The sequence below is a fragment of the Lepisosteus platostomus genome, chromosome 25 (genome assembly GCF_059453375.1).
Source record: "Lepisosteus platostomus isolate fLepPlt1 chromosome 25, fLepPlt1.hap1, whole genome shotgun sequence".
Classification (NCBI taxonomy): domain Eukaryota; kingdom Metazoa; phylum Chordata; class Actinopteri; order Semionotiformes; family Lepisosteidae; genus Lepisosteus; species Lepisosteus platostomus.
This window is the reverse complement of record NC_142635.1, coordinates 10,208,640-10,235,586: the sequence shown is the minus strand read 5'-3', so window position 1 is coordinate 10,235,586 and position 26,947 is coordinate 10,208,640. Positions and strand designations below refer to the sequence as shown.

The 26,947-nt window shown below is 36.2% G+C and overlaps 1 protein-coding gene and 1 long non-coding RNA gene across 11 annotated transcripts in view; one reads left to right on the top strand and one right to left on the bottom strand.

Annotated features, from left to right (window-relative positions):
* Positions 1-26,947, top strand: part of LOC148641060 (uncharacterized) — a 336,530-nt gene that overhangs the window by 144,733 nt on the left and 164,850 nt on the right. For 7 of the 8 annotated variants that reach the window (XR_015930029.1, XR_015930024.1, XR_015930022.1 and 4 more), the window contains exon 3: positions 14,456-14,578. The gene's annotated coding sequence lies outside the window, so the exon portion shown is untranslated. Of the gene's footprint in view, positions 1-14,455; positions 14,579-26,947 lie in introns of those variants that run through there. The other variant, XM_088619270.1, reaches the window with a different exon arrangement.
* The window catches only part of LOC148641061 (uncharacterized), a 30,519-nt gene continuing 7,598 nt past the window's right edge, over positions 4,027-26,947 (bottom strand). Inside the window, exons 3-4 of one of the 3 annotated variants that reach the window (XR_015930031.1) lie at positions 20,628-20,706; positions 4,027-8,201 (exon numbers count right to left, since the gene is read on the bottom strand). This is a non-coding gene — a long non-coding RNA (uncharacterized LOC148641061). Of the gene's footprint in view, positions 8,202-19,932; positions 20,707-22,094; positions 22,190-26,947 lie in introns of those variants that run through there. The other 2 variants (XR_015930032.1, XR_015930030.1) reach the window with 2 other exon arrangements.

The following is a 26,947-nucleotide window of genomic DNA, read 5'->3' as shown; positions in this document are numbered from 1 at the left end:
GGAAATGATAAGTAACCTGATTTATTTATTTTTGATACCTAGTGGACAGCTTTTCTGTCCTCTGTGTTAGTTCTTGCGCTTAACATTGCATCTCAGTAACGTTAACAGAACCATAACTAAACCTTTTTTCAAAATTCCTACTGTTTTCATTGGTTATCTCAATGTCAACACTAAGCTTTGAAACTACTGATTTACTCAACTCATTATTATTATTATGACAGCCTATATGGTTTTATGCTCTTGCCCACATGGGCTGTACTGTTTGTCTTCTCTGTAGAGGACAATGTGTCACAGCATGGACAACTCATAAGGAATGTACTGTACCACATCCCCGCATACTGCCCTGCCCTCCTTTTAACTTAACAACACAGTGCTGGAGTGCTTTTCCAGGAAAAAGCCTGTAAATTAGTGAAGACAAGCCTGTGGACGATTGGAATCAAACCCAGGCTCCTCAAGTGAGCATGTTGCCTACTGCGAAGTGAATATACAGGCTTTTGTCCTGTGGAATTACTAAGACACACTCCTACCTGTTTCCAGCAGAGACCATTCAGATGACTTTCATCTATGTGGCAATCATGGGATGTATCAAAAGTTTGTGTAAGATGTTAGTTGTTGTTTTTTTTTTATTATTCCTTCCTGAAATCACAAATGTGTTGATTTTAATCCTAATTAAATCCTGATTTTAATAATTTGAGGTCGGTAAGTTTAAATCTGCGTTACATAATGGGGAAGCAATGCTTTTCCATGGGTCTGCAGACATACTTAAATTCCAAATTGTATTGTTTTTTGGTAGTGATTTTCTGTTCAGCATCGCCTTGAACCCCTATCACATATTCTGTGTAACGATAAGATGCCTGGGCTTGCCTTTCTGGTGTTCTGAACTTTACCAGAGAAAACTATTTTACAGGTTTAGAAGGTTGCTCTGGGATATTGACTTCTTACCAAATGGGATTACCCTCTGATCCTATATTTCTCAGTACACCTATTGATCCATAATGTCATTTATAAAATGCAGCTGCCAAACATCAGATGTAGCTCTCAGCTCCATAACAAAATTTGAGCACCTCCAAATTGAATATGAGGAGGCATCTGCAGAACATCCTCATGATTTTCTCCAACCATCAAACTGTTATCACATCAAACCTTTCATTCTTAGTGTTGAAAAAGGATGATAAATTAATTAAGTCATTAATGTGCTGTATTTTTTATTACATTTTATTAGGCACATTGCAGTAAATACAGACTATTACCTGTAGGTTTGTACTCATTTTCCTAACCTTTTGACTTAATTATTAAATGGAGCTGAAGTAATTTTACGTGTAAAATAATACAGCTGATTACAAAAATAATTGGCACCAAATCATCTGTTGTTTTTCTATTTCTGGGAGGTTTTTATTCATCAAACAATTTGGAAGATTCTAGTAAATTTCATTTTAATTCGATTTAATAAGTCTTTGAAATAACTAACCTCCCGATATTCTTCTAGCATTGTCAGTTACCCTATGTTACTAAGAGGATGAATTTTAAATTTCATTTTAATTCAGTATCATTTTTGTTTCTGTGGCAGAGGACTGTTTGTTTTTTTTTCGTATTACTTTCACTCTGCCCACTTAAGTTGTAACCTGTCGGTAACATTCAACATTTTAAATATGTGCTTGGTGGAACAGGATACCTCAGTAATTGACTGGGTAAGATAGTGTCATTGTTAGCTGTCTTTGGGGCATACCTCAAAGCAAGTTCTTTCATCTGTGCTGGAACATAAGTTTTTGACTCAGATGCTGTTCAATATGGCAGTTTGTTTGATCCTTTTGCTTTGGTTTTTCCATTTAATAAAAGCTTATGTACTGTAACACAGCCTCATGAAGTGTTTACGTTGCATTGACTATTGCAAGTACCTCAAAGCAATTGATTGTTGTTGTTGTTGTTTTATACTTTTTGAGCATTTTTTCCCCATTTAATTTTTCATCTTTAAAGGACAGATTGTGAAAACTACATACCTGTGATCAGTATAATTTCAGATTTTTCACAATTTATCTGCTGGCATTTACGGTTAATCCACCATCAGATTAAGAAATAATTATTTATAATGAGGGAAATGGGAAATACATACCTGTACTGTAGATGTATTTCCCCCTCATGTAAATTTTGGAACCATTAGATGTGGGGGCTGATAAAGATACGCCTTAGACTTGTCAAGTTGGTCTTTGAATAAGGCGTGCCTTGGGGTTTGGGCAAATTAAATTTGAGTCACTGAGTCTGTATTTATAATTTGTGTTGATTTTCCATTTTTTAGTTTTAAATAAACATTTTAAAGCTGCCCAGCGGGTCCGACATTCTCGAGGCACACATCCTTAATAGCCGTAAAACATGCAATTAATGTACCTGCAGTTCTTAGGTGCATGTCGACAAAGGTTAATTCATAGATTGTATCCAAGTGTATCTGTGCTAGTTCTTCGATCTGTGTATCAAGTAAAATATTTTGGAATCTTTGTTGCATGGCTTAAAGCAAGGAAATACTTTACTGTCATGGTCTGTCATCTCAGAACGGATGTGCAGTTAAGAACTTAATTAAATAGGTCCTCTTTGGAGTGCAATTGAAATTCATGCTGCATTGTCTCTTAAAACCAGTACTACCAAAGGCTAGGATTCTGATAAAGCTGGAAATGAATGCCTGCTCAAAGAATATCAGAAGTTGTTTTTTTTAAGATTTCACTTAAACTGCTGAAATAATTGTTGCTAGAAAATAAGATTTTCTCAAATGTCAAAGATTTACGCAGATTGTAAGAACAGCGTTTTCTTGTACATTATTCATATTGTACATTTAGGTAGAAAAATATCATTACCAGATGCCAACTTCTGGGTTAAAAATTCAATTTAGAATTGTTGCATTTTAAAGTGAAAGAACACTAACAAATCTATTCCACCTTGGTCTTTGAAACTAACTAATTGTGATTTTTTTAATATGTACATTTCAGAGTTGATTAACAAGTTGTAACGCAACACACTCTATGACATGCCTTGCAAAGTTAATTTATTCTAGGTATTGAAAAAAGACATTTTGCAACCATTGAGAAAAATGTATTTCTCTTTGATGTGCTAAAAAATGTCTGAGAGATATGATGTGTTGTGTACTGACTAAATTGTATTGTATCCCAAGGTCACTGTACAAGTGTATAATGAGCAAAAAACAAGCATGTTCATGCTCAAAATCAGCTAAATGACTATTTTTCCACATCTGAAGCACTTTAATGAGAAAGGCTGGTTAATGGCAAGACAGACAGTAATGAGACAGGATTGTCAACATTAGTTGCACAGCAATGAGATACAGGCATACTATTGTTCACATCAAAACAAGATGCTGTCTTAACACTCAGACAGTGAAGCTTTGGCCTTTTGTAATATAACACAAAGCATATTACCTTTGTTGATAGGTTAAAGATTCTCTCTTCAAGTAAAATAAATTGGAGTGAATGTTTGGGCTGATGACGTTAAACTTGTCAGGAACAAAAGAGCTGAATGATTGATCAGGGAATGTTTCTACTACCATCACAGAAGTAATATTGTATTTCTTCCTGTGATATGATGACTGTAAATGATTATAGAGACATTTTTCTGTAAAGTAGGGGTTTCTACCTTACATACGTATGTGGTATGTTTCACCTGTTGCAGATTATCTAGGGTGCAGTAGGCACTTATTTAAATGTCTTTGTGGCCATAACCTGTTTCTAATATTTAATTATCTTTATTTTATAGGTACAAGTGTATAAAGAGGAGTTCATACAGTAGTAATACTATGCTATTTAAAATTAATTAATTAATTTTAATTTTCCTGTTTAATTGAGTTATTAAATGTGTATCTGGAATCTATAGTTTAACATTGTGATACAAGTTTGGGTTGGAGGGTGGTTGTCTGCAAATTAATGGGATGGAATTAATGGATGATGTTCTTTTCATGTTGTTATCTTACTAGGAATAGTTGGATTTTCAATTATTTGTAACTATTCTAATGGCTAACCTTAGGCCACAACACCTGAGTTACAGCCTCTTAAGAGCTTTAACATTTTATTTGCCCACAATTAGTTTTTATTTTAATGAAGGCCCGCACAGTAACTATAAATATTGGTTTTATAAAACAGTGATGTGCTGAAGACAGAAGTTTCTGTAAATACACAAGAAGATAAATGCTATGATCAGTAGGAGGCAGTAGACACTAATTTTTGTCTTCCACATTCCTCTGGTGTTTGGTTTAAAGTGCTGTTTATCCTTTTTGTCCAGACACCTATCCAGCAGTTGTTCGTTGATATGGGACAGCGTTGTTGGCGGGCCAGATTTTTAAAAGGTTTACTTAGTATTTCTCTTTCATTTTATAGATTACTTTTCCCCCATATGACAAAATATACAGACATGAGTAAGACTGACACAAATTTGTTGTCTTCTGTTTCCTTTTATGTAAAATAAAAAGTCAACATTTTAAATGTCAGCAAATTCATATGTGAGTTTTATTTTGGATCCCTGCTGTCTGCTTCATCCTCCTTGCAGGTAATGTTATTTCAGAATGAAAACAACAGAAATCACCCAAAGTGCAAAGCTTACCAGGAATCTAATGAAATACGACATTCTGAAAATGAGGAAAGTGCTTAAAATGGATGTCAATATGATATCAAAGGAACAAAAAAGCTTTCTAAGTAGTTTAAAATCAGTTAACCAGAAATTAAAAACCAATCTGATGAAGCTTCTTAGCTACAGTACATCTAACTCGAGGGACTGCTGCGCCAAATAAATCCATTAGCATAGTGAATGATCTTGGAGTTATTAGCATATTTCATTCTTACACTGTGATTTGGTTCAACAGAATTTTGCAGCAGAATAGGAACACATGAGATTGTGCAGTGTATTTTCACAGAAACTGTACAACTCAAAAATCTACTACTACAGAAAAAAAGGGGAAAGGCTAGACTAAACCCGGAGGAAATATTTTATTTTCCAAGATGTACAGCAAGATCAGCTGGTGCAAATTACAAGCAGAAATAATTGTCCAAACATCTATTAAAGCAGAAAGAGTGCTGTTCTATCAATAATAGCCAAGAGTTTACCAGATACTTAGACTTCCTCCTCTCCCCCCCATATCAAAGATGTCCCATTTTGTTAAATTACAAATAATGTCCACACCATTTCAAGTGAATAAATTGGAGTGAATAATTTTAATCAGAACTTGAATGTGCAGATGGAACTTGTTTTGTATGAAAGGTCAGGAAATACTAAAAAAAAGTCCTTTCAAAACAAAAATATTAATTGCATTTAACACCCTTTTAGTCAATATCTGGTAAAAGCACCTACAGCAGCAGTTCCAGCCATGAGTGGTGTTCGGATCAGTCTCGACCAACGATGCAAAACAGAATGTTACAAGTTATGTCTACAGATGTGCTCACCCTCTTGTGTTGGCTGGAGACGATTGATGGACTGTAGTTTTTAAGCCTTGCATCAGATTTTCAATCAGATTCAAGTCATGTCTTTGAATAGACATCATGATAACATTTACTTTCTTCTTGTGAAGCCACTTTAGTGTAGCCTTTTGCTTTGTGCTTTTGGTCAATGTTAACAATGGTAGGAGGTCAAAACTGAGCATCATGACAGAACTAGACATGGAAATTCAGACAGCACAGCTTTCTAGCATTGTGGGCAGAACTTATTAATTTCCATTCCCACGACTAAGATGATGACAGTCCTGGTCAATATTCAGTCACCTATTGACTCATAGAATGCAATTATTATAACAGTACAGTACTTAGATGAATTTTATGATTTAGATGAAAATATGATGCCACCATTTTTCTTGACCATCCGACACTGGAGGTGATCTGGTCAGCATCACACTCCAGCTGGCCTATTACCACCAGAAGTATTAACCCCCGGTACTCATTTAGAAAGCAGGCTGAGTGGACCTGGGAGCCATCTGGAAGGAATTAGAGCAAGCTATGTACAGTACATCGCTTGCCTCTACCTGGGATTGAACCCAGGACCTTCCAGTCAGGAGCTAGATGTGCTTGCCATCTGAGCTACCATGGCTCCAAAAATTTTACTTTAGCCTTCAAAGAACTAGAAACCTTTGTACAATTGAAGGAAACTTATGATCTACACAGTAACAAGACAAAATATGCTTAATCACACTGTATGTTCATAGAACAAGTGGAACTGGGTTTACTTTTCAGCACAGCAAAAACCCACAGCTCACAAGTAAACATTGGAATTTCAAAACAGGAAAAAAGATCAAAAGGATTTTGCTGTCAGTACACCTCTGCTGAGTCCAATTGCCTAGGTTATTCGTGGAGCTGAAAGAAGCGATGACTACCAGGGAACCCAGACAATACCCTAAGCTCTCTGCATGATGAATCTTGAAAATATTCATAGGACAAAATTGTATCAAAGCATAGAAATGCATGCCTGCACTTGGTAACAGAAGCCAAAAAGAAGATGCATTGAGTACTAACTGGAGACTTTCTGAGATTTTTTTTTCATGCATAATACCAGTATTTGCAGTGAAACGTACATCCAGGCATTCATCCATTATCAGAAAGTCTTTTCTCCCAGCGGGGGCTGTGGCAGCCTGGAGCTTACCCATGAAGCACTGGGAGCAAGGCAAGACTAAGATTACAGTACTGCTCACAACCTGTTTAGGACACCTGTTCCTCCCACGGCCTCTGGGGACCATTTAGAATAGGCAATCAAACTTGCCATCGCAGACAGGAGGAAACCCGAGCCCCTGGATAAAACCCTTGTGAACATGCAGATAATGTGCAAACCCCACACAATTTTGTGCTCCTTAACTGTTTTATATAGCTAACACCAGTGATTTATACACTGCATTATGCAACCTTTGAATGAAAAAGCAATGTAAATCATTTTAGTTAAAATTCAATCACTTTATTAAGGTTTCATTTAAGAATTTTAAAATGACCATACTAGGTTCAGAAATGCCTTCTTATTCTGTCATGTGGTGATCTGCGACACGGCACTGTATGTTTATGCAGCAGTAGAGAATATACCGTATGCAGTCTGAAAGGAAGAAACGTGCAGTTTCTATTTTGAAGCAAACATTTGGTTGCACGATTAGTTTGAAATGAAGCAGCTTCAAAGCAGCAGTTAAATGTTGAATGTTAAACTTAGAAAAGTCTCAAAATAATTAAGTGCATTGAGCAGTGCCGGTTTATAAAGTTGATACCTACATTTTTAAACTTTCAATAATACAGGATACTGTTTGCCTGCTGCCAGAAATTGACATTTTTCTCTTTGTAGTCTGCACCCTTATGTGCAGTACATTCATTTAAACCCCATAATTAAAGTTCTTGGTTTATTACTGTCAGGTCTATCAGCATCACAATAACATGCAGTAACTGGTCCTTAACACTGATTTTGCAAACTGTGATTAGATATAATCTCTACTAGTTTAACTCTTTTTTTTGTCACATGCAAATCTGCCAATCTTCATGTTTTTTCGTCATATGTGTCCAATTATTACATTGCGGTGCCATTATCAAGAATCTAGAAGGCACACACCTCCACACACGCATACATGCTAATACATAAATGCCCAATGAAAGTAGAGGGAGCTGTCGTGTTTAACTAATGTTAAAATCTGTACTTCAGGCAAGCCCCAAGCTATTGTTAATTTGTTGCTTTGCTTCGTCCCAGAGCAGAATATTTCTTCAGGCAACGCTTTAATTTATATTGATCAATTTATTACATTGAGAAGTGGAAACAGAAGGAGAGGAGATGGAGGGAGGAAAAGGACATAGAGATAAAAAGACGAACATTATAGGCATGATGCGTGAGTTATTCTGCTGGGGGAAACCATGGCTACATTCAATGAGCACTGGCCTGGAGAGCCTACACAGACAGCTCTGCATGTCATTGGGCAAAAAGATAAGGTGACATGACAGTGCGATAGAAAAAAAAAAGAAAAAACAGATTCACCTTTGCAGTCCATAATCTGGAGGTACATGTAAATGAAAGAGCAAAGTAATATTTACTGCATACAAGTAGGGTCTGAAAGTATTATAGATGACCTATGAGGAAGCAATAACCTGGCAGGCGAAAGCAATTTGAGGTCCACTGCAGCGCTGAACAGCAATGCCCCATGTACTTCTTATTCAGGCTGTATTTCTTCACAGCACCTCTGGCTGGTCACGTGCTCTGAATTGAGTCTGTCAGGGAAAGAGAGCAGGATTGCAGGAGACAGTACTAAATATTAAGGGCTCAAGGGAAATTAGAAACGACGCTACGCCTGCCGGTGTTATGATCATTCTCAAGCACTGCCTAACCAATGCACAGTGTTCTTTCTATCAATCTCTCGAGTTGCTGTGCACTGGAAGCGCTTTTGCCTTTTGAAAAGCATGTATACCTGACAGAAAACAAAGTCGTGGTGTTATGACACAATTAGAAAGAAGTCGTCACCAGCCGAGTTCAGGCAATGGTGTCTTCATGAACCTGAAGCTTAGAAGCCTATCTTATCTTGATGTCATCATGATCCTCTTACCACCTATCTTATCAAGAAGTGTGATTCATTCACAGGTGCCTCACGGGCTAAGTGAGCAGGTCAGTGAACAAAAGAAATAGAAAAGTCCATTTGTCATCTTGTTTTCTGGCTCATAGCAGCAGTGCCCCTGTCTAATACTTGTGTAAATGTGTATTTAGAATGTGTGTCTTGTTCCTGTAAGATAGTGGCCTTCTTGTAATAAGTCCTCCCCCAAAACAGGTGTAGCTACAACTTTAATTAAGATACATGAAGCTGTAACTCATATTACAGGTATAATCAGTCATTGACTCTAATACACCTGTATTACTGTATGTAGAATAGACTGTATTTTTTCAAATGTCTTATGATTATATGATTACATAATTTGTTAACCTTACATTGAGGTAAAGTGTCTTAATATCCTGAATGAAATATGAAAGCATTGAACCATTCTAGACAAATAATCTGGTACCAATGTGGAAGTCAGTGATTTATATGCGACATTAATGTAAATGTTGATGTTTTTAGTAGGTGATTGATCATTCCATTTCTTTTGTGTGTGGAGGGGTTGTGGGTTTTTTACAACATATATTTTGATAATGTATTCAGATGTTTCGGAAGCAATTGCTGAGTATGTGCTTGAAAGAAGATGGGAAAACACATCAAATTAAATGAAAAGTCCCAGAGGTCGTCTACTTAGATAAAAGCTAAATTCATTACTGCTGCCTAATCTGCTGCTCAAATGATGACTTACATCAGCAGAAGACTGAATCTTGAGATTTTTGGTCCTTTTAAAGCTCTGCCAGGAATACACCGTTTCCCGTTTACCTCCTTAAAGTTGATATTGATGTACCGGTTTATTGTGAAAATGAAAGATTGAAGTACTCAGTCCTTTGTCAACTATAATGTCCTGGTTAAAGTCCCTAAGAGCCAAAGACAAATGAGCGACAGATACTGCCTTGGCGTGCCAAAATCTGAGCATTCTTCCTACTACATGCTTCAGTGGAAGCAAACATGCTTCAAATAGGCAATCTGTTTGTGAATTTCCTGTAGAATCTGAATTACTCTGCCGACCTTCTTCTCAGTAATAACACAATATTTATCTATCAGAGAATGAATAGAAATCAAGAGTTTTTACTGCTTTTAAAGTAATGATACTTTTTTTCGCTGCAGTTTCTTACATTTCATTGAGAATGGGGTAGGCTTCTTTCAAGACTCATTTAGATTCCTCGTATAACCTTCTGTATGCTGAGTAGATTGTGCATAAGTTTGTTTTTTCAGTGAAACTGCAGCATATCTCACATTTAAGACCACAGATCTTCAGACCTTAATTTATTCTTTCTGGGTAGGATATGATTACATGGATGGGTGACAGTTGTGAAGCAATAAGTCGCTGAGCAACAGGTGAAAGCTGTGGTAAAAAAAAAGGACACTGACAATGGTCAGCACACCATCTTGTTTGCAAACATAAAGCACGGGAGAACACAGATTAAAAAGAAAATGGAAAGAATTTCATCACTGCTCTCCTCACAAAGCTAAAGTACTTAAAAATGCAATAAAACAAGTCAGTTTGAAAGTTACGTTCACAAGTGGTCAAGAGGGTAGCCTCAACAATGCCGTGTGCGCCTATAATTTGGTGTAAATCTGGATTTGTTTTTAGTCTCTGTCTCCATTTCTGTGTCCAACTCTCTCTGCCACTGCAGTCCCTTGCTCACTGTCAAAAGGGAATGGAGAACTGGGAGCCCTCACCTATGTCTGGGATATAGCCTGTTAGTCTCTGGTGTGCTATGCACTAGTGAACTTAAATAACAGAAGACATGTACTGTATGTACCCTCCCCCTGCTGTAGCCTGCCTTGTTGATCACAGTGTATAAAAATTTCTTTATCCAAAGGGGTTTATGAAAAACTTGGGCAAACGTTAACAAAATTGCTCTGTGTAGCAGCTTCTATTAGTTTCCATCTGTTTCATGAGATGTTGTCATGTACAATATTAAAGCTATATTAAAATCTGTTAAAAAGCGGAAAGGAACTTGCCAGTCATTATCCAATTAGTCTCTTCACATCGCTGGCATAATCTTCAGCTTCAAAGATATATTTTAAACCAGTTATGGAGTGAATTGATGTGATATGCAATATTCAAAGAAATCTATTTCGTTCTAAGCTTTTTAGACAAAATTTAATATCAGTATAAATTCAACATGAGAAGTGGATTATTTCACATCATTGAGAAGCCAAAGGTATTCATAATGTATTTTTTTTTTTGTTGGAAGAATGTTTTGCCAGCCAAAATCTGTTCTTGTATTGGATAAAGTGGATATTATACAGAAAGTTGTGTATAATAAAGTGTGCCTTAAAGAAGGCTGAATTAACATGCAAAATACAAAAGAAAAGCATATATTTTCACACCATTCATACAATGACTTTCCGATAGTTGTAATGTATTTTATACTGACAAAGGGGCAGGTACCAGTACTTTTCAGAGGAGAGTTGGGTTTACAAGCTGAAAACAAAACAGCATTTCTTTTTTATCAGTTTTTCTGTCATTTGTCTGGTTGTATCAGACAAAGCCTGATAGACATATCTGTTCTGCCCACACAGCCCCAGATGGAATCCCACTGTGTGTCAGTGTTCTCCTTCATAGGTACCTTTACTGTACTCTGGAGAACCAATTAGTCCATTTCAAGACTGGATAATTACAAGCTGGAGATGGATAATTACAAGTTGATAAGATTCTCCCTCTGATATCCCAGTACAGATGAACAATGGCACAAAAATCTTTCTCTGACCCTTTAAGTGAAGCTATGAAACATTTATTAATTAAGCTCAATAGAGAGTCATCGAATGGCAGTTCGGTTCATTTTACTTTTGACACTTTTGAAAAAAAAATGTATAGCACAAGTATAGTTTATAAGCTAGTATAGCTTACAAAACCTTCATCCCACCTTTGCAAAAAATCTGAGAACATGGGTCTCTGTTATAACTGTATACCATCCATTAAAATTATTAGTAATGGTTCATTTCTGGAGTTATACATTTTTATAAACAATCATTACATACAGTACATCTACAGTGCCTTGCGAAAGTATTCGGCCCCCTTGAACTTTTCAACCTTTTGCCACATTTCAGGCTTCAAACATAAAGATATAAATTTTTTATTTTATGCGAAGAATCACCAACAAGTGGGACACAATTGTGAAGTGGAACGAAATCTATTGGATTTTTGAAAATTTTTTAACTAATAAAAAAATGAAAAGTGGGGCGTGCAAAATTATTCGGCCCCTTTACTTTCAGTGCAGCAAACTCACTCCAGAAGTTCAGCGAGGATCTCTGAATGATCCAATGTTGTCCTAAATGACTGATGGTGATAAATAGAATCCACCTGTGTGTAATCAAGTCTCTGTATAAATGCACCTGCTCTGTGATAGTCTCAAGGTTCTGTTGAAAGCGCAGAGAGCATCATGAAGACCAAGGAACACACCAGGCAGGTCCGTAATACTGTTGTGGAGAAGTTTAAAGCCGGATTTGGATACAAAAAGATTTCCCAAGCTTCAAACATCCCAAGGAGCACTGTGCAAGCGATCATCTTGAAATGGAAGGAGTATCAGACCACTGCAAATCTACCAAGACCTGGCCGTCCCTCTAAACTTTCAGCTCAGACAAGGAGAAGACTGATCAGAGATGCAGCCAAGAGGCCCATGATCACTCTGGATGAACTGCAGAGAACTACAGCTGAGGTGGGAGAGTCTGTCCATAGGACAACAATCAGTCTTACACTGCACAAATCTGGCCTTTATGGAAGAGTGGCAAGAAGAAAGCCATTTCTCAAAGATATCCATAAAAAGTCTCGTCTAAAGTTTGCCACAAGCCACCTGGGAGACACCCCAAACATGTGGAAGAAGGTGCTCTGGTCAGATGAAACCAAAATCGAACTTTTTGGCCACAATGCAAAACGATATGTTTGGCGTAAAAGCAACACAGCTCATCACCCTCAACACACCATCCCCACTGTCAAACATGGTGGTGGCAGCATCATGGTTTGGGCCTGCTTTTCTTCAGCAGGGACAGGGAAGATGGTTAAAATTGAGGGGAAGATGGATGCAGCCAAATACAGGACCATTCTGGATGAAAACCTGTTGGAGTCTGCAAAAGACCTGAAACTGGGACGGAGATTTATCTTCCAACAAGACAATGATCCCAAACATACAGCAAAATCTACAAAGGAATGGTTCACAAATAAACGTATCCAGGTGTTTGAATGGCCAAGTCAAAGTCCAGACCTGAATCCAATCGAGAATCTGTGGAAAGAGCTGAAAACTGCTGTTCACAAATGCTCTCCATCCAACCTCACTGAGCTCGAGCTGTTTTGCAAGGAAGAATGGGCAAGAATTTCAGTCTCTCGATGTGCAAAACTGATAGAGACATACCCCAAGCGACTTGCAGCTGTAATCGCAGCAAAAGGTGGCTCTACAAAGTATTAACGCAAGGGGGCCGAATAATTTTGCACGCCCCACTTTTCATTTTTTTATTAGTTAAAAAAGTTTCAAAAATCCAATAGATTTCGTTCCACTTCACAATTGTGTCCCACTTGTTGGTGATTCTTCATATAAAATAAAAAATTTATATCTTTATGTTTGAAGCCTGAAATGTGGCAAAAGGTTGAAAAGTTCAAGGGGGCCGAATACTTTCGCAAGGCACTGTAACCCTAGAATTAGAGTTAAAAGTATTTTAACTTAGGCTGTTGTCAGGGTTAGTGTTTTGTATAAACAGTGGTGTGTTCATGAGTTGCTGTTACTGAGTTTATATCACGATATTACTTTCTATATTCATCATAAATGTAATTTCCTATCTCTAATGGTTAGACTTAATGAAAATTCATCATTCTTTGACTGCATAAAAACATCCAGTATAAATAATATTACAAATGGATACAAGTGCATTTATTTGAAGTATTGATAAGCAGAAGTTACTGAGTTATGACAGTGTCACAGAAACAACCTTTAGCCTCTATTTTTCGCTGGTACCAGTCCAGAGAAAAGCAAACATACCATACATTGCAGAGCTCATGGGAATGCCCACTTCTAACAGGCTAAAGCAACAGATACTCTTCAGTCCACACACCAGGGAACACAAATGGGAACTATGTGGAAGTACATTTAAATCTGAGAACAGGAGGCACTTCTTTACCCAAAGGGCTGCGGGAGCATGGAACAGGCTCCCAATCCGTCTTGTGCCCTGTGTTCTTTCAAAAAATGCTGGACACTATATGAAATCCTTGGTTCAATTAACTATACGAGTTACTGTAGCTGAGCCAAAGGACCTCCTCTCATTTTTAACTGACCCTTTGTTTTTAACCAAGTGAAAATGAAACATATACTGTACATAATGGCTACTGGGTATTTGGACAAGAATCTAACAGCAATAACATTTTTTACTTCATTTGGGAGTAAACAAAGTCAATTCCAACAACTCTTCCAATTCAACAGCAGAGTCAAGATGAGAGAGAATCTTAAAACAGGTGTAGTCGGGGATTTTTTTTTTTACACTCTTTTTGGGAGTGTGAAAAAATATCCCTACCAGCACGTCACATTGTAAATTCTCTTTGATTTAGTCTCCTCGAGAGAATAAGTTGAAAATCTTAAACAATCAGTGAGCTAACAAGTTTAGTAACTGTTTTTCATTTGAAAACTTTATAATATTTTTTGAGTGTGTATAAATTTGCTGTACATTTAGCAGAGTCTATCTGCTTCTTGCATCATGTTGATCCATTTCAAAAAGAGAAAGAGCAATTTGGGTTATTGGGTATCATGGTTTGTTATTTTTCTTTATCAGTGACTGCCCTACAGCACATTCCCTCCAATCCTCTATAGTAATTATCCTGCCAAATAAAATGTGGTCCTATTGTGGAAATGTGAGCGTAACCCTTTCTAATTTTCCCTCCACCAGCAACTGGGTACCGTAGCTAGTGAAGCCAGTGAAGTTCCTCATCGGCTATCTAAAACTATAATTTGATGGCACGTTCATCACAAGGTTCATCCAAAACACTGCCAGGGATGTCTCCTTCATGAGGTGAGCTGTAAAGATGGATTTAAAAAAAATACTTATATGTAAACAACTTTCAACGTTTAGAAAACAACTTTATTATTTTGCTTTTTTCTGTAAAATTGATAAATGTGCTTAAAGGTGTTAAAAACGGAGAAAATCACAAAGAGAGGGTTTAAGTCATTTGCAACTGAAAGGATGTTCTTTTTGGATTTTAATACATTAGGTGCCATCATGGGAAATCACTAGTTCCTGTAGAAATACAACACAAGAAAACTCATTTCAGTTTGAAGGACAGTCCATTGTTCTCAACTTACAAATAAAACCTAAGTGAAACCACTTTTAGAGTGCCTTTTGTATGTTTCCGAAGGAAATGACAGCTTTTGAAGCTTTGAAGCTGAACTTGCATTATTTAAGGGCACTGTATATTGTATAGAGATGAACAGTTATTTCACAAAAGATGGGTCTTAGTTTTTTATCCTTGTTTCCTGTTTTTGAGGTTCTGATTTGATGCATTTAGTTTACTATTAATGTTTTTCAAAATCTGTATTTTTTTGCCATTTTCACAGATACTTTGTGATAAGGTGTTTGAAAATGGGAGTGTTTGTAGTTATGTACGTAGTAGTAATGGTTAGGTGCTTCTTGTTGAAATGAAGTTACTGTACTTTAACGGTAAGCCATTTACAAGCTTGATGTGTGCAATTTGCCATCTTTCAATACACAGCTGGTTTTAAATAATACAACTAACTTGTAATGGTGAATTTCACAGTCCAGCAAAGAGATACAGTACCAGCACTACTTTGTGTGCTGTTAATAGGCAAAAAAAAAATCAATATTGTCCTAAACCATACAGTATAAACCCCCAGACGCTTATCAGAGAGAAACACTAGCTTCATAGAAAACCTTTATTGTTTTGTCAATTTTGGTTTTATTTTTTCTGTCAAAGCAATATTAATTTGACTCATTTCTTGGTTATATTTCTACGGTGATGTTAATTAGCACCTCAAGTTATTTTTTTCAGCAAATTTATTTTTTCTTGTTAAATACGGCTCTGATGTGTTATTGAACATTTCTCCTTGCAAATAATTGCTTAACTACTGTAAATAAGCAACTGAAAATGGGAGAAGCAATTAATGTCCATAGAAATGGAGGAATATGCTTATGATGAGTGACTTGATCCACAAAAAAACACATTTTTTTACAAGTACAGTACTTAACAAAGGTTATTTTTTTAACATTTTACTGAGGCTGCGTTGTTATTGTTGACTCCAGTCTGCACAGTAGTTTCTTCTTATTCTCGCACAAAGAGCACAGATGTTGCCACTGTTGTTAACTGCCATTTTCCATTTATTGTTAACAAATGTACAGGACATCTCACTTTTGAAATGGAATATTACAGCTAACCGCCCCTTGAACAGCTCTTGCACAAGAAATTAGAATAAATAAGCAGACTAATTTTAATAGCTGTTCCACATGCAATGATCAAAATTATATTTTTCTGAGTCTTTTTGTCTCAGTGGGGGTTGAAACTGAATGTCTGGCCATCAAGTAACCTTCTAAAAGCTTTGGAAGGTGCATACTTATTATTTTAGTATCCTTCATAGCATTAGTAATTATAAACAAGAATGTCTTTATCCTTGTACAGTTCCTGTGGTTCTGTTTTATGGATGATATCATGCAGATACCTTTTACATGTGACATTTGCTCAACCATTGAAATTCAGCATAGTGTATGTACAGCTGACAATTATACTACAGTGGCATTGTAGTATAATTAGTTTATAATAATGTTCTGCCGTCAGTTAATGCTGTGAACTGAGAAGAGCAGTGCAACTTCCATTTTACTTTGTCAGTGAAAAAAAATATTCCCTTTCTCAGCATGGATACTAAGTTGACCTTTTAAGTGGTCACTTTAAAGTGTACATTTTGCAGACGAGTAAAATGATCTGGAAACCGTCAGGTAATAGCCTGAGATCAGCATCAATCATCCCATTTGTGTAAATGGGCTGGATATGGAACCTTTTAGCTTCTAAACATTTACCAGAGTAATGGGTTGTTTATCAGATACGATAACATGTAACTGGCAAGCTATTCATTCACTTTCTTTTCCAGGTCAAAGACTTTATAAAAAGCACAGCCGGAGTGCAAATGGTAGTGGTTGAACTGTTTCCATCTCTGACTTGGCCTGGAGTTTAAAAAACTGTACTTTTTGTTTCAGTCAGTCTTGAGTTGTTGAGGACAGATTGATGCTAGTTAACCACAACATCATTTAAACGACAAAACTCAGTAAGAAGTAATGTCTGAAGGAAGATGTTGATGAAAACCAGCCAACTGAATTATATTTTCTAAATTATTTTAATCTCAATTCAGATGTGGGGCTTAAGCGTGAAATTCATAATTTGGAATTAAAATTCAAATGTCTCTGTGCAATAATAAGCTTTTCCTTTAATAAACCAAATGGAGTATAAACTCATAAAACTACTAAATTTACCATTAGTTGCCTTCATTTGTTCCCATAAAAACTAGAACTGGTGATATTCTGTTTTACTACTGCAGTATTCACTATACTGTTATTTTTCATAATATGCAGAAAGTAGAAAAGATGATATGGCATTACCTACATTGATTTCATATGTATGGAATCAATTTCAAAGTACTGTATACATTTTTTAAATATTTTTTTGATGACATGATTCTCTCTTCCCTGGTGTTAGAGTATTAAACAGTAAATTACAATTAAGTTCAGCCCAGCTGAGTCTATAGTGTACATTAGGAAACGTTGGCACGTTAAAATCTAATAAAAAAAGAAGAAACTAAGTTACAAAAATTATCAAAACTATGCTTGACCCTTCTGTAATTCTCTACAGCATGCTCCTCAATGAAAGCTCTTAGGCGTAGGAAAACAAAAACGATTATCTGCATTATTTTTAGCTGGGGTAGCCTATTGTTTTCACAGGAGAGCTCACAATCCATGCAATTAACTTTTAAATCAAACATTTTGGACAAAATGACAGTTACTTGGAAAGTAAAGCTAGGTGCTCATTCATTGCAGCCCTTTTGGAGAGAAAAATGTTGTTTTCTTCAACATAAATACAGTATGGTGCTGTTTGCGCTCTATGTTGTACCCCAAATTGCACAATGAAAAAAAATCCAAACTAATGTATCTACAGTAGCTGACATAAACATGGATATGATGGTTGCGGTGGCTCTGTTTATAGCGAAGGAACTGAGCCTGTGGCTGGAAGGTTGCCGGTTTGTATCCCGCGGCCGGCAGAGGAATCCTACTCCTTTGGGCCTCTGAGCAAGGCCCTCAACCCCAACAGCTCCAGGGGCGCCGTATAAATGGCTGACCCTGCGCTCTGACCCCAAGTTGGCATAAGAGAAAAGATACATTCTTAATACAAGAAATTGTATATGGCCAATAAAATTATCTTATCTCATCTATATTAATGAACTCAACCTCTGTCTGCAGGGTGCGAATCAAACTCGATAGGTCTTTTTGAAAGGTGGAAGGCATTTTTTGCCAAACTTTTTCCCGGGATATTGACACCTCAACGTTCTACTGTTCACAACATTTTAAACAACTTTCAAAAGATTGCATAATCCATGCTGCTGAGTTTGCAGCGTACTTGTGACAACTGGCCTCAGATTTTTCCTGTCAGATTTCCAGATTTCCCGATATTTTGGCTCCATGTTTTCTTTTCAGATGAAACCGTAGAGCATTGATACCAGTGGCATATGTTTTTCAGCAAGGAGCAGTAAATTGTAAAACGTGCATATTATTTTATTAATTTTAGCTATTATATTTTAATATATTTTGTGAGTAGAGTTATAACTGACATAAAAAAAGAGTTCGTAAAACAAATGCATGAGCTAACTCAAATTCTGAAAGGTTGTTGACCCCTGATCTGCATGGTAATGTGTGTAACCGCAGAGCTTTCAAGATTGCAAATTGTTGAATTCTGCACGCATCTCTTGGGATATTTTTATTTAGGAATTATATTTATTGTTTTAAAAAAAAAGATTTATATTTGAGCACAGCTGGCTTTGTGACACTACATTGATTGCCCTGTCAGTTTTCCACCTTGTCACTGTTTACACAATGAAAACTCTGAGGGGCTGATTTCACTTCAGTAAGGGCTTCAGTTCTGCTGGTCTTTGTGCTGGATGCATCCACACAGGCCTCACACAGGTCCCCAGAGGTTAATTAAGTTGCATCACTTTACCACCCAGACAGTCTCCTCTACCTTTCAGCTCCAAAACACTGAGCTGTGCAGCTAACAACTGTTCTTCCAGCAAGATTCAGACATGGTAAGTCGGAGCCATGCGCAGTAATTAATATGACAGAGTTGCACAGCACAAGACTGGAAGTCAAAAATAAGGTGCAGAGTCATTTCAGGGGCACAGAAGACAATTCCTTCAAGAGAAGTCAGTTTCGAGAAAATAAATTAAAAAATCCTGCACATGCATTGAAGAAAGTCTGCATGAATTTGAGTTTCAGTAATGGACAAGAGACATACACTGTATAATATCAGTTTAGCAGTTCAGACTTTTGTCTTTGAACAAAACCAAACCATTTTTGCAAAGTCAATACCTGAAAACAAATTTTCAGCTTGTCATCTGGGTTTTTTGATGCAAAAGAAGCTTTAACATTGATTTCTGCTCATAACCCATTGAAATTAGTTATGTACAAAATCAAATATATCTTTTTTTAAATATTAATGTAATTCGTCCTTGTAAAACAGCTTGTTATTAAGGAATTCAAAACTGATTGTTGATCAGCAGCACCACAAACTAAACTGAATGTTGATCATTTTGAAAAACAAACTACAACTAAAGAACAAAGTGGAAGAATACAATCAGAGCACCTTAATATTTGTTTCTTATCTTTACATTTAAATCTTTTAAAAGACATAAAAATCACCTAATCGTGACAACATGATTAACTACAGTACAATACAACACTAGCCATTAGGTGCTGCATAAATATGCCTGCCGGTACTTTAATCTTGTAAACAATTAATTTAATTTTAAACAAAAATGTGCTTTACTAATTTATAGCATAGTTACTAAGTTATAGTGTAAGGATGCACTTACATGACATCATGACACATTTCACATTCACATCAATTCAGTTTTAAATACACTTACTCCTGAGACATATAGTAGCTCTCATAAATAACAATTGTAATTTTTTTTAAGACTGTCTTTTGTATTTTATGTCCCTCCCAGCCAAAAAGATGCAGTTTATTTTCTCTACATGGTGTTGCAAAGGAATGATTCCCTGGGAGAAAAAGAGACACACTTATCTTAGCATGCCCACCCACCGAGCAATTCCTCTTTTCAACATGCAGCAAACTGCTGCAGCACTGATAGCAGGAGAGTTTGCGCCAAGTGGAGGTGTGGCAAAACTTTCATTGGTGTCACCATAAACCTGGACGCTCTCGGCAAGTCACAGGAGCTGCTGAGAGAGCACTGACTAACTAACCCCAGTCCTGCCCGTCCAGCTGCCTCTGCTACTCCTACATACACTAGTGCTTGTGAAATCTGCTTATGACTGGCTAATGATAGGACAATGCTCAAACACACCATTTCAGTCTGCACTCAGAGCAAACATCTGTACTTGAAGGATGGGAGGACAAAGACGGAGGTTCTGATGAAGAGAAAAGACCTCCGTATTATTGCTTTTGAAGACGTGCACCAAGGCTAGGCCTGGATGCATAAAGACATGCATAGACTGTTTGAATAAAGACACACTTATTCAGTCATTTGAGATCAAGTCTTTAGTGGGTGATAAAAAAATACTTTACAATGGTTAGAGAAACATAGCTGAGTTTTAGATATAGTTCCCTTGTGAGTGTGCAACAGAGAATGCCTTCAGCTTACTCCTTGAATCTTTTGCCAAGTCTGTGCTTTGTACTTGCGTTGATGCCATCTGGGAATCAGTTGTTCTCTCAAGGGTGGAGATTTTCTGTTTATGGGAGTTTATTATACAGGATGGACAGTAAGTGAGTGGGATCTTTTCGGCTAGATTTTCTATTTTATCTCCTCCAGTGTCGTGCTGTGCTCTGTATTACCTGGTAATAGTTCAGCCCACTGGAGCTGTGTGCCCTTCTGGTCTCATCACAGGATACCCTACAGTAGGTGAGGACTCACCTAAATAAAATAAAAAGATTTGCCTTTATCTTGCTTCTGGCCAGGTGAACTTAATTGGTGTGCAATGTCTTAAATTGCTATTTATATGCAGTGCATTTGTGGCTTGAATGCAACAATACCCGTAGAATGATTTCGTCCTGACCAATAAGGGTAAATTTAAAGTAGTTAGAATGGTAAGCAAAGCTTCTAAGAATCTTACTACATGGTAAACATACTTTCTATGATGTATTAGAATATTAGATGGACAGTATAAATAATTAAATGGCTTTAAACATCAGAATTAAAAAATCAATCATCTATACTCTTTTCATTTTAATTTTCAAAATATATGGCCATACATCAATTTTCAGTAAATACTCTGTCCTTAGAGACGTTGTGGTCAGCCTGAAGAGTATGAGGGTTTATGCCCTTGGTCACCTTTAAAGCACGATCTTCCAAACATACATATAAATACAATAATTTAATCACGTCCATAATTGTGGTTACTTCTTTATTCATAACAAAGTGTTCCACATCCTTAAAAATCAGCTGTTTAAGGGTGTCCCATTAGAGCATCTTTATTGTGACTTTCCAAACGAATGCCCTAAAATATCACAATTAATTGAAACCTACAGTACCAAAATTAATTATGGCAAACATAAGGCACAAGGTGAGAAGGTGGTTCTCCAATTCATTGGATGGCGTGCACAAAGACATTTATGGATTGTGAGAGAAAATTGGATAAACCAGAGAAAACACGTGGACAAAAAGCAAACCATGGAAACTCCACACAAAAGTTCAGAATGTGAAAAAGCAGCACTCACAACCATGCTACTGTACTGGCAACAAAATTAGATATCACTTTAAGGTATGGATGCCTTTTAAAATAACTATTTTGATGTGTTTTATTTTATTTTTCCCTAGTGATTAATGTTTCTTAGATTAATAGTTAATGAGTGATTCATGAGTGATTCATAGATAAATGTTTTTTATAGATTCATTAAGGAAATATTTTTTTCAACAATGTTTCAATCTGAAAACATCCTTAAATTTCAGACTGAACCTCATTTTATGTTTCTCTCCAAGAACATGAGTTTACTTTTGTTTCCTGATGTAGGATTATATTTTACAATTGTGTTGTATACAGGTGCATGCATACAGTGGATTCCCAGACCAAAGGTTTGATTTTGGAGAATACAAACAACAGACATTGCGAGTTTAAAAAGTAACATAATACTGTAGACATTCATCAGTGTTTTATCTTACATCTTATGTTACCATGCTGGTTTTGTTTGTCTTCATGTTTCTTATTACTTTTGTTTGTTTGTTTTCTTGTTTAAGTCCAGCAAACTCAAACTGACTGAGAACAACAGTGATGGCTCAGCGTCATAAATCCAGATTTGACAAACCTGAGCCCGCAGTGTTTCTTGGAGGGCTTGTGGGAGGCATGTTTGTCTCTCCTGTACGTTTTTTGGTAATGAGGTTTTTATCCATGTCCAGTTCGCTGAAGGAGATAGATAACGTGAAGAGAATCACATGAAGAACATACAATGGGATGCAGGATAATAACGAAAGCTATAAGGGGAAAGCTAATAACATACAGTAATATAACTTGGCTTTGTTTGTGAATGAATATGAATATAAGTCTCAGCAGAAAGCTGGAGTCTAGTTGTTAAAATGTAAAAGGTTGTTGTTGTGTTTTTACGAAATAGCAGTGCTGGTTTTAAGCGTACACTATATTTCTTAAAAAATGTTGTGATTGCCAATTATTTTTAAGTCTCAGCTCTCCAGTAACAACTCCACTATTCTCACAGGAAAGAATGAGAAACGTCGACATTGTCCTCTGACACACCTGCCTGTGGAGCCATTTATCATTTCACACATAGAAAATTTCAAGCTCCTCACAGGAGTGGCAGTGCTAACTGGAGAAGCAACTCGTCTGTCAGTCACTAATGTCACTATAAGCCTGCAGGTGCCTGGCAAAGCACAGGAGTAGCTGTTTTCTAGAGAGCCTTAGCCAGTTAATTCCTACCCTTCTCTGGGTACGCCAGGGAAAATCCTGGTCATAGTTAGCTAGCAACATGACCCAGGCTCAAACAAGTGATGTTTGGATCATAGAGCTCAACATGTGAGCTCAGCAAACATAGTTCCTATTGATCCAGTCATTAGCGAGTACATTATAAAATATTGTACGTGGATTTTAACACTTAAATTAAGACCATCCATCTGGGAAGAAGTGGCTTTCCATGTTATAAAATGAGGAAACGAGATACAAGTGAAAAACTGCACTGAAGTCAGGGCAATCTGGTACCTGGTGTGCTTTTAGTCTAAAAGTTAATGACACATATATCTTCTAGATTCATTTAAATTTGAAATTGACTGCATTATAACTAGATTGAAGAGGATAGAACAGTAACAGGATATCCAATTATCCAACTTAATATGTTGTGACGTTTGCCTTTTATCAAACATCGCTATACTTTTATAAGTATAAGTAATAATTAAGTAATAGCAGTTTTAGACTGCCTGTTTGTTTTGTCTTTCAGGTAGAAGACAGAAATATACAACATAATAATTCTTAATAATAAGAATACAATTCAATATAATAATAATTCATAATAATACTACTCTTAGAAAAATGTATTACTTTTACAAGTTACATGTGAAGAGATTACTTTTCTTAAATTGACAGATATATTTTAATATGGCTTTTTTTGCTTGCACGGTTTGTAAAACTAACATCTCTTAAAAGCAATTTTCACTGATTTTAAAATTAATTTAAAAAATAATCCCTTTAAAATATATGTTGCAATACATTCGTTTAAAAACAATAAAACTTTCCCCAGCAGCACAATTTACTATGAGGAATCTAGCATAGACAATATTGCCAGATGCATAATCTAAAGCATTTGTCTGTGTGTGATAGATTCAGCACAGGGAGGCAGTAATACGCAAAAGCTGTGCCTCTTTTCTCACATTGTGGGATAATGGACTGAAAGGCCCAATGAGAATAATTCAAAGCTCAGTAAAGCCCTATTCTATGTTTTTATTCTTGGAAGTCTTTTTATTTCTGAGTTTGCATTCTTTTTGTGGTTTCCTTAGCTTAATTTCAATTCTGTAGTTTGCCCAGAAAACAGTTCCCCTTATAACAGCATCCGAATTTAATTGAAATCCTTAAAATCCTGTTTCTATGGTCTATTTTTTTCTCACATTCTTGCATTACTTGGAAATTTGGCAATGACTTAAAGCCACGTTAAAAACATAGCTTCTAAAATCATAATGCCATCAGTCCATTGGCTTTTCTTAAAAACAATTATTAATAAAGTGCACTAGGTTAGCATAGATGCTGCTTTGATTACACCAAGTTAAATTGCTTAATATTGGCTATTTTGAAATCAAAGTAAAATATAAATATGATGTCAATCAGGACAGTTCAGAATTCAATTTCAAAATATCATCAACAGCCATCTAATTCAGGAGAAGTCAAAGTCTCGAGTGCCCACGTTGAAATGCATGAGCTTTTTGTGAGTCTTGCCTATTGGTTTAGCTTTAAATTGGACAGTAGATGTGTTTAACCTTGTTTGTATGCATTTACATTTTTTGTTCATTGGACAATTTGAGAAAGCTTATTGTTACTTTGATCTGCTTAGTGGTACAACAGATAGCACAAATTAAAATGCAAGCACTGTTATACAGTTACAGTTAAGTTTGAAAGAAATGAGCAGTTTACTTATTCTGTGTAATTTATTTTTTATTGTATGCACGTTATTCCTAGCAGACTGTGCATTAGGCCTCAGCTTTAAAAGTAGTGATACCCCAAAGATATCCCACTGCTGCCTTTGAAGGAATTGGAACTGTAGGTTTCAAGATTTTCTTGCTCCCCAGGAGCGTACATGTATACCTAGGGCTACCTTTCTAAAACAGGGAGCTAATTTTCACCACTTTTGTAAAATGGCAAACATTGAATGTTTTAAGACTGTAGTAAAAAAAAAGTTAAAAAGTAGTAAAAGTAATTTAGATGTAATGACATATGGTTTGTCACCTAATAACCTTAAACAGTATGTGTAAAGGTAATATACAATGTACTGCAAGCATGTTTTTCTGAATATGAGAGCTTATTATCTTAAAAAATAAAGTTGATCTATAATTAAAGGTTACGAACATGTTTAAGCTAAAGACACAATTTCTGAGTCTTTGCTATCTGTAGTACTTACAGTATGTTCTAAATGTAAAAGAGCTGAATTATTTTTTACTTCTTAGAAATGAAAATATTAAGAACTACAGTGTGCAACAGCTTGTAATAGAGTACAAACACAGAGCTCATTTGACTTCTAGTACTAAAATGGTCCAAATATAGATCATTGTTACATACTAGGAATATGTTTTAAGACCTCTGATCTTCCTACAGTGGTTCATATCACTGGGTTAGATTCTGGTATAGTTAGTAAATGTATCCAATTGGCAGGTGATACTAAAATGTGCCCCGAAGGAAATGAAAAAGGTTTAGATTACTGTTGAAAAGACTGTTCTTGGACCTCTTGTTAATGGCTGGCAAAACCATTAAGCAACCATTTTGAAAACTGTAAAACTCAGACATGAGTAAAAACAGCCTCTGGGATTCGTGATCAGTGGCACTTGTAAAAACTGCTTCAGGGACTGTTGAGGTATGTGTAGGGAACACACTGTGGCTGAGATGTTAAGTGAAGGAACTGGCCGAACTTTATAATTAACAGATTTTTAGTGTTTTGAGAATTGGAAATGGAATCGGCCCAAAGGCAAGTTGTAAGGGACAGCATGTGTCAAAAACTAAACTCTGAAAATACAGAGAGCTACTCATGCCACAAAGCAAAAAAAAGCCAATGCTGAGTTTTAATTGTTCACTTAATCAGTCAAAATAAACATTTTCCCTAAGGTCTTCATCATTTCGTTATTAAAATGTACATTATCTGTAAAGCCCACAGGATTGTGACTCATATTGCCATTAAAATCCTGTTTATTCAACTTTTGCAATTCTCAGCTTAGACTGCTAATAAAAGAGGGCTAGATTGTTAGGTTTCATGTTTGCTTTAAGGATTTTTTCCCAATGTGCATCGCTGCCTTATGATTTTCTATAGTATGTTACTTATAATGGATTCCCTTTCCTGGATGATATTTCCACTATAAGCCCGTATGAAGCTAATCTTTTCACAAAGCCAAGCAGGCAAATGCTTTTTTTAAACTGGAGTACTGTATGCCTTTGCATCTGTTTTTCAGTGTTTTAGCTTCATTTCATTAATAATGCATTGTACTGTATATATAAACAGTAGACATGATACTATAGGGCTGACTCCAGCAGAATCAGTTGTTTACCAATGAGGTTGCCAGTTTACAGGAAGTTCTGACTCTTTGTGTGTGAGCATCAGCTTGCATTTACCACACTCTGGTAATCTTTGTAAGTAGTAGATGGTTTGAAGAGATGGCTTCAAACAGGTCATTACACATTTATGTGCTGCTGTTTTAACATCTTCTTAAAGGATATTGTTATGAGGCTACACTCTCCTAACCAGCAGCAGTTGTATAGCTTGTCCATCATTCAGATTTTTTCACAACAAATCTAAAAACACATTTAACAGCCTAGAATAGAACAGGATTACTACAAAACTGTTTCAGTATATAGAATACTAATACATAATTCCACAAGTATATATATAATTTCACTGTATACTGTATAGCAATTGGATAAATAATAATTGCAAATATATAAATATATAGAAAGCAGGCCAAGTTTTAAAATTGCACAATAATGTCATAAAATAACTTTTAATCATGTTTACGGCAGATTAGCTAATTGTTGCCTGAAAGCCAAAAGCCATCCAGCAAATGTAGCTGTAAAGCAAAGATCTAACTAAGGTTAATATCTCCAGGTCATGCGGTAATAATGTCATCATGCTGATGTTTCATTATCTCCACCTCTGGCGCCTGGTTCTCTCACACAGTTGAAAATGCATCAGCTGTTTGTTTTTGTTTGCTGAATGCCCATCTGAACTCTGTCTCTGTTATCCTCTTTGCTAGGCAAGGAAATGGGTCTGATGACTGTGTGCAGAATGTATTTGAAAATGCTGAACAGTCTGGACAAAACTCTGTGTCATTTGTGTTGCCTGCTTGAAGAAGACAACAGTGGTCTCACTTTGCTTACTTGGATTCAGTAACTCATATAAACCTGCTACATGGCCAACTGGTTAGATATTTTCTCTAATGTGTAACACAATTAAACCTCTTGTTA